At 37.7% G+C, this 12,534-nt stretch overlaps 1 pseudogene; it reads right to left on the bottom strand.

Annotated features, from left to right (window-relative positions):
- Positions 1 to 2,373: 2,373 nt before the first annotated feature.
- LOC111736827 lies at positions 2,374 to 2,492 on the bottom strand (annotated as a pseudogene).
- Between the last annotated feature and the right edge of the window lie 10,042 nt (positions 2,493 to 12,534).

Genomic DNA, 12,534 nt, shown 5'->3' with positions numbered 1-12,534 from the left:
TCAATTTGAGTCAGAAGGCAGGAAAAAAAAAAAAAAAGCCAATGTTACATTCAAAGGCAGTCAGGCAGGGAGAAATCTCTCTTACTTGGAGGAGGGTCAACCTTTTTGTTCCATTCAGGCCTTCGATTTATTGTATGGAACCCATTCACATTAGAGAAGGCAATCTGCTTTACTCAGTCTATCACTTTAAATGTTAATCTCATTCAAAGACAGAAGCACCCAAAATAATGTTTGAACAAATTTCTGGGTTCCCTGTGGCCCAGTCAAGTTGACATAAATTTAACCATCACAAAACAGACCTGCCATCATTTAAGAAGTCCCATCTAATGATTTGAATACCAAAGAGAAAGAAGATCTTCCCTTTCCTTCCAGTTCCCATTTAAAAATCCCTAGAGAAGAATTCTTATTAGTTATCTTCTAGACATATCACCATGACTACTTGGATGCAGTATTGTAATTGCTCCAACCTTAGTCACCTGGCTATTCCTGTGATTGGAGGGATTAAGTAGAATATTTTAACTAGTAACTTTAATTCTCCAAAAGAAACAGTTAAAATTGGCAAGATGCAGTTTCTCAAGAGAAATAGGGGTGGAGTGATAAAGAGAAGACATATCATGTGCTCAAAGAGCTTGCAAGCTATTTAAAGGAGCGAAGCCAAAACAGTGATTCATAAGCAGCATATAATTATGTATCACACTTTGATATATCCAAAAAGTATATAGTGATTCATAGAATGGAGAAGTTCAGAAAAATTATTAAAATCAGAGAAAGCTTCATAACAAAGTTAGGATTCAGACTGGGTCTTGAAAGATTGAGATGTAGGTAGAGAGATTAGTCAAGGCCTTTGAGGTTAAGACAGTGAGGAGGAATGAGAGTGACAAGGTATTGAGGAAAATTTCCAGAGCAGAAAGAAAGGAGTGGAGCATTGTATGGTCAGTTAATGAAAGGACTGAGGAACTAATTGTACAATCATAACCCCAGAACATCCTCTATTAACCTTCTACCCTACATCTCATATCTATATACAAAATATTTCTCCTACCTCCTTTTTTAACTGAAACTTGAATGTTCCTTCAAGATCCATTTCCCTGTTAGCTAAGGTGACTGTATGCTTTATCATCCAGATTGGGATATTTCTGGCTTAAACTGAAATGGATTCAGCCTTCTTGTCCTCTCTCATATGACTTCTAAATCATTATTCCTTTATTCTCCAATAATACTCCCTAGTCTTTTGAGATTCCTGATGTTAGGCCATTGCTATCTTTTTACCAAATCACTTCTCCCCATCTTTGGAACAGTCCCTGCAGTCCTTCCCACCCCAAGTTCAGGAACAGCATGAGCCCATGTGCAGTATCCATACAAAAATTCTAAACTAATGATTTCTTACCATGCTCATTTCTAAAGACCTTTGTCTACCTTTTACTTCACCTTCCCATTACTATGGCCATCTCTAAACTTGTGACCACCAGAAAGGACTACGCCATTTCCATTGTCTTAAATGCAACAAAGTATTTTAAAACTTACCAATATATTTCTTTATCTAGAACTTGATTCATCTCTTTTTTCCTATTGTATAGGATGTTGCCTCTTTTAAGCCAATCCTCCACCTTTGTCCTTGACTTTGACTACTCATTTGCCCTCCGAGTTTTAATCCATCTCTCTTCACCTTTACCTTAAGTATTTTCTATTTTTTTCTTTTTAGGGTTCCTTCTTTATAACCTGTAATCACGTTTAAAATTTTCTCCCATTGCGTACTTTTCTTGTTATCTTTAAGGAATAAAAAGACTCTTTTCCATTGTTGATTTCTAATTCCCTCCCAAATCCTATGGCAATCTTTATTATTATCATATTCAATGGACAAGTTTCAGAACATAGCTTAATAAATCTCTGCATTTGATAATTTTATTATAGTCACTTTGAGCCATGATATTCTTTAGCTTTTCTTGATCATTTCTGTTCCTTTTATGGCTAATTTTCTGGCTAATTCCATTCTTAATTTTGATATTCTCCCAAGTGATAATTATTCTAAAATTTCCTGAGTGATCTCACCCCCTCCTATGGTTTAAGCTGCTACTTATAGGCTGATGATTTGAAAATCTGTACCTTCAGTCTAGAGCTCTACTCAGGGTTTTAAACCAAGATATCCAATTTTTAAAATAGATATATCTATCTAGATATACCCTTAATGCTTCAACATAAATAAATATAAAATTGAATCAATTATGTCAACCTGTTCCTCCAATAATATCAACAGTCATCCAAGTTAAAAACCTGAGAATCATTTTTTTTTTTTTTTTTTTTTTAGGCAAGGCAACCCTTGGTCAATCTCACAGATTGCAAGGACCTTGTCAGTTTACAATCCCTTATTTTTTACACTCACAGCTCCTGGTCTTCCTAGGTGGTCTCCCATCCAAGTACTAACTAGGCCCGACCCTGCTTGGCTTCCGAGATCAGACGGGATCGGGCTTGTTCAGGGTGGCATGGCCTTTTCACCACCATGCTTGGTTGCTCAACAAGTATTCTTGATTGAATATCCAGAATATTTTAGAATTTGTTCCCCACTCTGATGTCCTCTACTTCTCTAGTTTAGGCCTTCATTACCTTTCTCTAGGACTACTTAAATAGCCTTCTTAAACAGCTTCCTAGTACTCATTTTATCTGCCAACTCATCCCTTGAATTTACCTCTTATGTAGCAGATGGAGGAATTTATCTAAAATTCATGTGTGACCACCTCTTTTCTTTCTCTTTTGATATCCTTCAATGACTTTTTTATTGCCTTGATGTAATGTAATTTTATGCACCTTAATATTAGACACAAGATATTCCATCTCCAATCTTCTTAACGGAGCACAAAATTTCTTATTTATCTCTCCAACTTAATTTTCTAGAACTTCAGCAAACGGAATTGAACATAGATCCCCATGGTGCTGTTCCTTGCTTCTGTGCCTTTGTTCGTGCTATAAACTTGCCTGCAATGCCTCTTCTCCTTTACTTCACTTATTCTATTCATTCTTTTAGACATAGTTCTGGCATTACTTTGTGTAAGAAGTTCTTTTTATCATATCTTAGTTGAGTTAAGTACCCATATCAGTAAGGTCAGTGTAGGAAACAGAACCCACTCTAGGTATTTCAAACAGGGAGGAATTTAATAGCAGAAATGATGATTATACTATTATCAATTTCTTTCTAGTTAGTAAAATCTAGGTTATGTTGAAGAAACAAATTAACCTCAACATCCATGGCTTAGCATAATAAAATATTGTCATTTTTCTCTCACCATGCTGTCCATCTTGGGTCAATAGCAGGGACTTTACTCTGCTTTATAAAGTCACTCAGAGACCCAAGCTGACAGAGACTCTAATATCTTATACTTGTGCCAGTTGGAACTTCTGGTCTTCTCAGTCACTGCAGCAGGGGAAGAGAGAGTCTGGAGAATTTCACATGGCTTATCACTATCTCATCCTGGAAGTAATACTAATCACATCTTCTTATTTCATTAGCAGGGACTGATCACATAGTGCATTCATGTCTGGTTTTCCATGTGTCCCCAAAAGGGGACTGGATACTCTTGAGCATTGCTTTCAAGAAATGAAAATTGCTTTCAAGAAACTGAAGCTCAGGAAGGTTAAGTAATTTTTCCACATTTGCACAGTTAAAACATGGCAGAACTGAAGCTTAAATCATATTACTATTCAAAAGTGTCTTCTGCCTTTCTTTTTTGGTCTCTGTCTATTAGGCTCTCCCTTGGATGAGAATTATACTTTCAGCCCTTCTGATATTATACTTGCCTGGGCCAAGTAGGGGTGAGTGGAGGTCATATATATCACTCTCAAGCAGAAGGTTTAGCAAGAATCTTGTGATTTCCTCATTCTGCTTCTCTCTCTGCTACAAAAGTGACAAGTTCCGAAACAGAAGCTGTACCTTCAACCTGGAGTGAAGAGTATATGGAGAAGAGCTTCAGGAAACCTGTAGGCAATATTTAACATGAGTAAGATATACATTTGTGTTGTTGTAAACCCTTGAGATTTGGGGATTGTCCATTACCTTAGCTAAACGAGTAAAATCTAACTAATATAAATACTGAAGAACTCACAAAATCCAACCAAAAATTGAGCACCTGGAATTCAGAAAGAACTAGAATCTTGGTGACTCTAAGGAATTTTAGACAGGGCCTAGGGACAAGCTCTGCATGGCTTTACCATTAGAATAAATTATGCCAAACTCCTGGTTATGTGTCTATCTGATCAAGGTCTAAATTCCCATGGGAGAGAGAGTAAGAGTCTTTCTGGTCTACTATGGTCACATGCCCATCTACCTCTTTGCAAGAAAGTCGAGGCTCCTGGAGGGTGGACGAAAATAGCTAACGGTCCCACTGGAACCACTTGGAATGGGGAGACGGCAATTCCTTAAAGCAAACCGGATGCTGACATCCAAAAAGCAGGAAGGGCATGGCATTCGTAATAGCAGTCCACCGAAATACCAGTAATTATTCATTATTGGCATATCCCCGTCACCCTTCTCTTTCGCTTTCCTTCATAACCACATGAAATCATCTTCCCACTCTCTGCTTCTCAAACCAAGCATCCTTAATAACCTTGTAGGAGTCTTTTGTTTGGCGGTGCTTCCCGTCCCCTCTGCTCAAATCAATAGGAAAAAAATAAAGATAATCTACATTAATTTGGTTACAGTTGTTTTAACATCCCCTGAAACCTTGAAGTTGAGCAGTACTGGGCCAGCTTGAAGAAAACCTTTCTGACAGAAAAGCGAGTTTGAAAAAAAAAAAAATGTTCCCCAGTTTGCTAGGCTTATAAGCCTAGGGCAAGTTTAATTAAACTCAATGGAGCATTTTAAAGTGAAGAAAAAATTAGGACAGCAAGAAAAACGTGTTGATTGTTTCCTAATTATGCTGTGGACTTTCTCTCTAATGCATCCCCCCTCCTCTCTCTCTCTAAATAAAACAACTGGCACGTTAAGTTTGCACATAAAAGATTACATCTCAACCATGCGTTCTACACCAGCCAGGCGTAGTGCTTCCCATTCCACCATTGAACCTACTTTTCAGAGACTTTCATGCTTTTATTATTTCATAGAGATACTTAATTAAATGAGGGGGTGGGGAGAGAGAGAGAGAAAGAGAGAGAGAGAGAGAGGGATGCAGGAAACATATTAGACTTCAGCAGTTTTCAACCTTTTTCTTAGCAAGGACTCTTTTGATTAGCAACCTCCCCTCCAACATGGGCTCCTTATTTTAAAAGGTTTAGTCTACTGAACAATCTGTGTTTTTAAAGACATGATTAATATACTCCCTCATTTTTACTCACAAGAAACATGCATTAACACAAATTGATCTATTCAGAATAAGATAACCATACTACTGATATAATTACATCCAAAAGGAAAAAAAAAAGATGAAAAATTATAATCCATGATTTCACTAACAATGACTTACTATGTGGCCGGCCCTGCACATGTAGCTTTGGTATGAGTAAGGAGATGATCTACATTAGGAATTACGAAATAGCAAAGAAACTCATAGAACTTGGGGACTCCAGAACCCCTGGTTGGGACTTGAGTGCTGGAACACGTATTGACTACTTAGCTCTCCAAGACTCCTAGAAGACTGCTCAGAGAAAGCTGTAGATGTGGATATGTAAGGAAAGGATGATTTCAGATAAAACCCTTGAGCCAGGGACCAGAAACACATAAAGAAAAATCAATGGGTCTCAAATGGTGTCACAAAGTTCTTTTAAAAAATAGTTAACACTTAACTAGCATTTACTGTGAACTAGACTGCTCTAAGGAGTTTACATATATTAACTAATTTTATCATCTCGACATTCCTGTGAGGCACAGAGAAGTTACGTGGTGGGCCCAAGGTCGCATCACTAATTAATGCCAAAATCAGGATCTGAAGTGATGAGTCTGGCTCTTAACCTAGTGGTTAAATTTGCACATAGAGACTTTTAACTAAATATGACCTAACAGAGAAAAATGTGGGAATCACGTTAAACTTTTTCATCACAAGAGACTCTTTTATTTGTTTTCTTTTTTCTGCCTACGTGAACTGTACTTTGAAAGATAGTGACTGTACCTCACAAAACAGCAAGGGCTCAAAATAAAATTAATTTTATTCGATTTTATTTTTAAAAAAGCACATCATGAACTTTGGAAGACTCTGGAAGAACGTATGTTAGGAAACTACACTAACAATAACAGAGCTAAAACTGTCCCCAAATTTAGGAATCAGGTAAGTTTAACTATAAAGTCACTTTGGAGTCTGATATATTAGATTAGGCTCCCTGTTAAAATGTATAGTACTGTCTCTCAGTGTCTCTCAGCTTTTTTTTCAGCAATGGCTCTCTAAAGTAATGATTCTCAAAATTTCAGGGCAAACAACTTGGAATACCCCTTGGTGGTATATTTGAATATTTAAGGAATATGTTGCATATGAAGAAAATCTTCAAGTGATTCTGAAATGCCTACAGCTAGGCATGGGGTTTAGGTTGTTCCCTACATCCTCCTCCATGACACTCAGAGCCCAGTGGATAATCACTGGACTAGATTTCCCAAACCGTTGTCAGCAATTCTTCCTATCCATCTAGCCTGTGCGGAGTCCTATATGTGAGCACTCATTATAGCCAGGCAAACCAACCCAAATGACAGCCTTAAAAATGCATATGGTAGCATCTCCCAAATTCAGCATAGAATGAAAGAAAAAGAATAAGGCTGAGAGCAAATGGAAACCCAACCGTGGCCCAACTGACTGCAGATGTATTCAACTCACATTGTTTCCCTGGCTTCAACTTCCTTACTTGTCAAAAGGGAACATCTTGACAAAACACATCTATAATCCATTTTTAACTCTAAATTTACTTGACTCTAAAATAACAGACTGTGCACACCAGGGCCTGATATTATAAAATTTAACATTTGCCAGGTTTGGATAGTCTCTAAGAACAATAAAGAAAATTCTCTAGCCTGATGTTTGAATCCCAGAGAATGTTGTCACCTTCTTCTTCTAGCCTTTCCATCTTATTCTTCAAATGATTCTAGCTTTTTATACTATTTGAGCTCCCTCTTAGACCTGAACACATTTTAAAAATATACTTTTTCTTCCCTTTGATAGAAATCTATTCTTCATCTTCTATAACTCCATAATCTTAATCTTTCAAATCTCATCCAAATTTCATGGCACAGTCCTCTTTAGACTATTTCAGATTAGATTAGACTACTGGATAAAAGTGACCTTTGCTTTTCCACAGTCTTTTCCTTCCATCTCTCATATCGAATGTAGGTTGTAGTACCTTATAATGGAGTTCAGACTCCTAAACTTCAGCACCATGGTATTTAAAGTTAGATAACTCTTGGTTGTGGGGGTCTGTCCTCTGCATTATAGGATGTTTAGCAGAATCTCTGGCCTCTACTTCCCAGATGCCAGTAGCACCTCTCCCACTCGCCCACCAGTTATAACAATCAATTTTTTTTCTGGACATTGCCAAATCTCCTTGGGGACAAAATTGCACCCAGGTAAGAACCACTGGCATAGATATTTGTGTATCTGTCTTACCTTCTTTTCTCCATAGGACTTAGCTCAGTACCTGCTAACATAAATATTTGTAAAAAAAAAAAAAAAATTAATAAATCATTGTTGAATAATTACTTGTATAATGAATGGATTCTTGTCAAATCATTATCATTTAACTATCTATTCTATTAAGTCCCAAGTTAAAAGAAGAGGCAAACATTTATGGTGGTCAGCCAGAAAGACTACTTGGCAGGGCTGATATTTACCTAAAGTTCTTTACAAGTTTGTTCTTTGCTTGACTCTGTGTGAAGGAAAACCAGCGTGAATTTGTCCTTTGGTTTCCCTTCAGATACCCACTAACATTTGCCTCTTTTTTAGTCACCCATGAAGTGGAGGAAAGTTGGCCTCTTTTTCAATAGACAGCCTTTGTGTTTATGGTGCTAACCAGGTCTGAGAACAATACCAGGAAACAACAGCAGTGATGGAGGAGAAGGGCAGAGAGGAAAAGGCTATAGGTTGGGACTCAGCGATTCAGAAGAAAGATCAGGCCTGGAATGACTATATTTGCTAGAGCAAATTTGTTTGTCTTCATGCAGGTTATAGTTTTAGGATATGGTGAGGTGTTTCAGGGTAGGACTTGTTCTTGGATGAGAAAAACTTCTGGCCTGAAAGAAAATAAATTAAGAAGTTAGACTTGGACATAGATTGGGATAGGGGGTGATTGAGCAATACATGTGGGGCTGAATGCCAGTAAGGCTCTTTAACAGTCAGGGCCCGTGAGGCACTGGGTAGGTGGCAGGTTCTGCATCACCAGAAAGGTAAAGCTCTCTCTCAGAGATGAAACTGAATTTCAGATACCTGCCAGCAACTGGGATCAAGAACAGAGCCAGGACTTAGAGTAAAAGCCGACTGGTTGTATGTCTGTATCTCTGATGGGATTTCAATTAAAAAAAAAAAAAAAAGCCAGCTTGTTGAGTCAGTTGTCATTTTGGATTATTTTCTCCCTTCTGTTAGCAAAGATAATTGAGAGCTGATTTTGGAGACTGTACAGCAAGATTGATGTTTGTTCTAAACCAATTGTTTCTTTTTCTTTTACCTTAAAGCTCAATCACTAGTTTCTTCTACTGCTTATCTCAACTAAGAATTTTGTGGATTTATCCTGGAAACTATTTGCTATTTTTCTATATTAATAATATAACAACAGCACAATGACAGTAACAATAATCACCCCACTGTAACAACAGATAAAAATTTCAGGGTACTTGCCATGTGCTGCGTATCATGCAAAGTCTTTACACATATTATTAATGTGTAACCCTATGAGTCATTATTCTCATTTTGAGGTTCAGGTATCTAAGGCTTTAAGCATTTAATAAATTCCTGCAACACAGCTGATAAATGGGTAGATCTAGGATTTGAATCCAAATCTGTCTGGTTCTAGACACTGCTCAAAACCAGGAAATGATACTTTTCTCCATGGTTTCTATCATAGTGCTTTCAATAGACAATTATTCCAGTGAAGAACTTAACAATAATAGAAAGGTACCCAGCGATATTTTAGTATAAGGCTATTAAGTCTCCCTAATGCTCCTGTTCTTTCTGTCAGTCCAAACCATATGAGCTTCTGGACGTTATCATAGGCCCCAGTGTTCGTGGGTTAATTCTCTGGGACTTTGAAATGCGGGTCGGCTTGTAGAGATACCTTGTTTGCTGTGTATGATCTTTGTTTCAGTTTCGGATATTGTTATTAATTTCATAAAAGAGAAGAATAAATTGCATGGTGTCTTGAGATTGACTGACTTCTGAGAAAGAGAAGAGAGACCCTAAAAGAATTAAAATCCTACTTGAGCAGATGGTTAGGGGTAGTGGCCTTGTGAATTATGCCCATCTCAACCCTGACCTTTGTCTCAATCTCAGCATCAAAGTCCGTGGAACCTTTCTTTGGTTCCTACTTTGAATCTGGCCCAGGTCAATAGCCAGTAAAAAGAAGTTGTGCTGAATTATCACATTTTTTATTTGTGCTGACTTATTGGAAATCAGGCAAGACAGATGAGTTGCCGTATCTGCACACTTGATTACCCCCTTCCCCAATTTTTCTGTGGCTTCATTTTGGAGTTCTTTGCTATAGCATTTTAGCTCTAACTTTGCGCACTGAATCATGCTCTGATGTCCCATCAAGCATCTCGGTAATGTGATAAATTCATCCAAAGTCTCACAGTGCCATCCTGCACGTGACAAATGCAATAACACGTCAGGCTCAGAATGATACCCATATTAGGCAGATACTCCCTCTGCTGACAGCAGGTGTTTCTGCTTTATCTGAAAATAATTCACTGAATAGATAATTGGTGAATCCCCAGCGGGAACAAAACTTGATTCTGTCTGAGCATAGGTTACCAAGTGTACCACCATAAAATAATTGATTTTGTGATATATTAAGTGGGGACGTACTCAAGACTACTGAACTTTTCACTTAGGGCCTGGGGCTGAAGTTGAACTAGGCTCCCAAAGGTGGAGAACCCATGCATGACACGGGCAGGGCTTCACACTCCGACAGCCAATTTAACTTTCATTTTCTTTATTAATCTAATATGTCCTACCTTTCACCAGGACGTGATGTGCAGGGAGTTTCATTAAAATGGTTGAGTTGTTATTGGAGATAATCAGCGAAGGAATGTATCACAAAAGTCAAGAAAGTCTGAATCATTTTTTATGCTGTTGTTTTAGAGAAGAGGTTTCAGATGCTGATAGGGAAGTTCCTCTAGCTATAGGGCAAATTTAATTGCGTTTTTAGAAACTTCTTTTAATCCTATAATAACAAAAAAATTAAATCAGTGCTGACATTTTTTTGTTGCCAGAAGAAGGTACTAAAAGGGTAAAGAAATAATTGTTAGTTCTGAGAATATAATTAGCAACTTTAATGCTTTAATCTAAAAAATGCATATTTTGAGCCTGGGTGAATGATTAAAGAAAAGATATTGAAAGTCTTTGAAATTTCGAACTGTGTTTGTTTTTAATTGTGAGTTATGATCACTGTAATTAGCTCATTTAGTGCATTTATAATACAAACAAATATGAATTTCTACAAGTTCAGGGATATTTCAGGGCAAATAAAATCGACATCCTGACCTCTGGCTCTCTGTATTAAGCCTTCCTTATAATATCTGACAGAAGTTTATTCTCTGATCTAGGGGTAAGAAAAGAGGTTAAAAATCCAGGATCAAACACTAGGAGACTAGAATCAAGGTTGGAGTGTGTTTAGAAATTTATTCCAAAAGGGTAATAGTTCCCATGAGTAGCTAGGGTTCCCCCTGGTCCATCAAGGGAGGGCTGTATTTCAGCCTCCCCTGCCCCGTTGGCTGGAGCCTGAGACTGGGTCTGAGTTACAAGCACTGAAGGAAGTGCCAGGTTACAGATCTAGGAAAGCTCAAGCTGAGCCTCTGTGAACACAGAACCTGACTATCCTACTCTACCTTTATCCTGCTTCACCTCACAGAATCATAAAACCTCATTACTATGCACTAGAAAAGGGAAAAGAGAGAAAAAAAAAAAAACCCCAGAGGAATCTGGGGAATGAACTTTTGGGGGGGGTCTTATTTCTCTCAGAGGTGCACATTAAAATTCTCTCTTTCATTCATTAATGTGAATACAAGCTGCCTGAGAAAATAGCTGGTGGGACCTCCCTTAATGAATAGTGGGGCTTTTCTATGCTCTAGAGGCTTAAAATTGGGTTTCTTCCCACTGAGGATTTTTTTTTTTTTTTCTTCTCTTGTCTTCTTAATACTACATGTTTGGTTATATTTCTAGGACTCACCTAGGCTGTGACCTGACACATCTACTTCTAATCGCTCATACGATTAGATCGGGCCACCCACAGATAGACAGGGGGGCTGGTGTCAGAGATTCCCAGAAGTTCAGGTATCTTTCCAACATTATATGAAAGTTTCCACTCTGTCAGTCATACACGATCAATTTGTTCTTGTAAAGCTCCTCATACTGCTTGGTTTAGAATAGGCCAGAGACGAATAGAAAATCTTTTCTCTTACTTTTAGGGTTTTTACATTGGTTTGAAATGGAATTAACCTTTTTAGCATTTTATGGTTTAATTTCTTTAGACTTCTTGTCTCAACTTACTTATTTTTCTCTCATTTCTTCCAGATGGGCTCAGTCACTCAATTCCACTGCATTCATATCCTCCTCCAACAATTATTGCCCATATCATTCATTTGGGATGTTTTCTTGAACTATCTTATGTGTTGTTTATCTTCCTAAACGCAATATGTTTCCTTAGGGAACTTAGAAATGTACTTATACATTTCTAAGTATATTTCTAAGTTCCCTGAGGAAACATACTGTGTTTTCTCCTTGTCTATGTTTCCAAGGTCCCACAAATAGTAGATGCTCAATTAATGTTTTCATGGGGATGGTCATTATCAACCACGTCATCATCAACTTGCTCCTTGCTCTCACCATAGGGAAGCCAGGGTGACCAGGAACCCACAATCATAATTCTCAATCCCTAGCCCAATTTATCTGAGACTGGTAGGGAAAGTGGTGGTGAAGAGAGCACTACCAATCTAGTCAAGATTGTGGTAGAAAGAAATGTTAAGATCTATCTCCCCATGCAATTCGAGAATGAGGTGACAAGGTGATAGCGAGTTCCAGAGGAACTGGTGGATCAGCCCCAAGAAAGCTCACACCGGGGGCCACAGAGACAGCAGTGGATGGTCACTCTGTTTCACATCATTTGAGAAACACAGAGCTGTTTTTCTGATGGGAAAGCATTTGGAAGTCTAGTGTAAAGTTGTTTTCTTTTGTTTCTCCTTGAGAATTCTTTTAACACATGGTATTTAATTTACTTTTATTACACCCCATATATTTTAAAGACAAACAAATAAAAGAAAACAGTGTATCATATTATTTAGGGCAAAATTAATTAGGAAAGTGTATATAGAAAAAGGTAGAATGGTATTTAAGGTTAGAAAAAGGGGGAGGGAGAGTAATAAAT

The sequence above is a fragment of the Pteropus vampyrus genome, unplaced genomic scaffold (assembly GCF_000151845.1).
Source record: "Pteropus vampyrus isolate Shadow unplaced genomic scaffold, Pvam_2.0 Scaffold22, whole genome shotgun sequence".
In the NCBI taxonomy this organism is placed as follows: domain Eukaryota; kingdom Metazoa; phylum Chordata; class Mammalia; order Chiroptera; family Pteropodidae; genus Pteropus; species Pteropus vampyrus.
The sequence above is the reverse complement of the archived record's forward strand: the minus strand, read 5'-3'. Positions and strand labels throughout refer to the sequence as shown.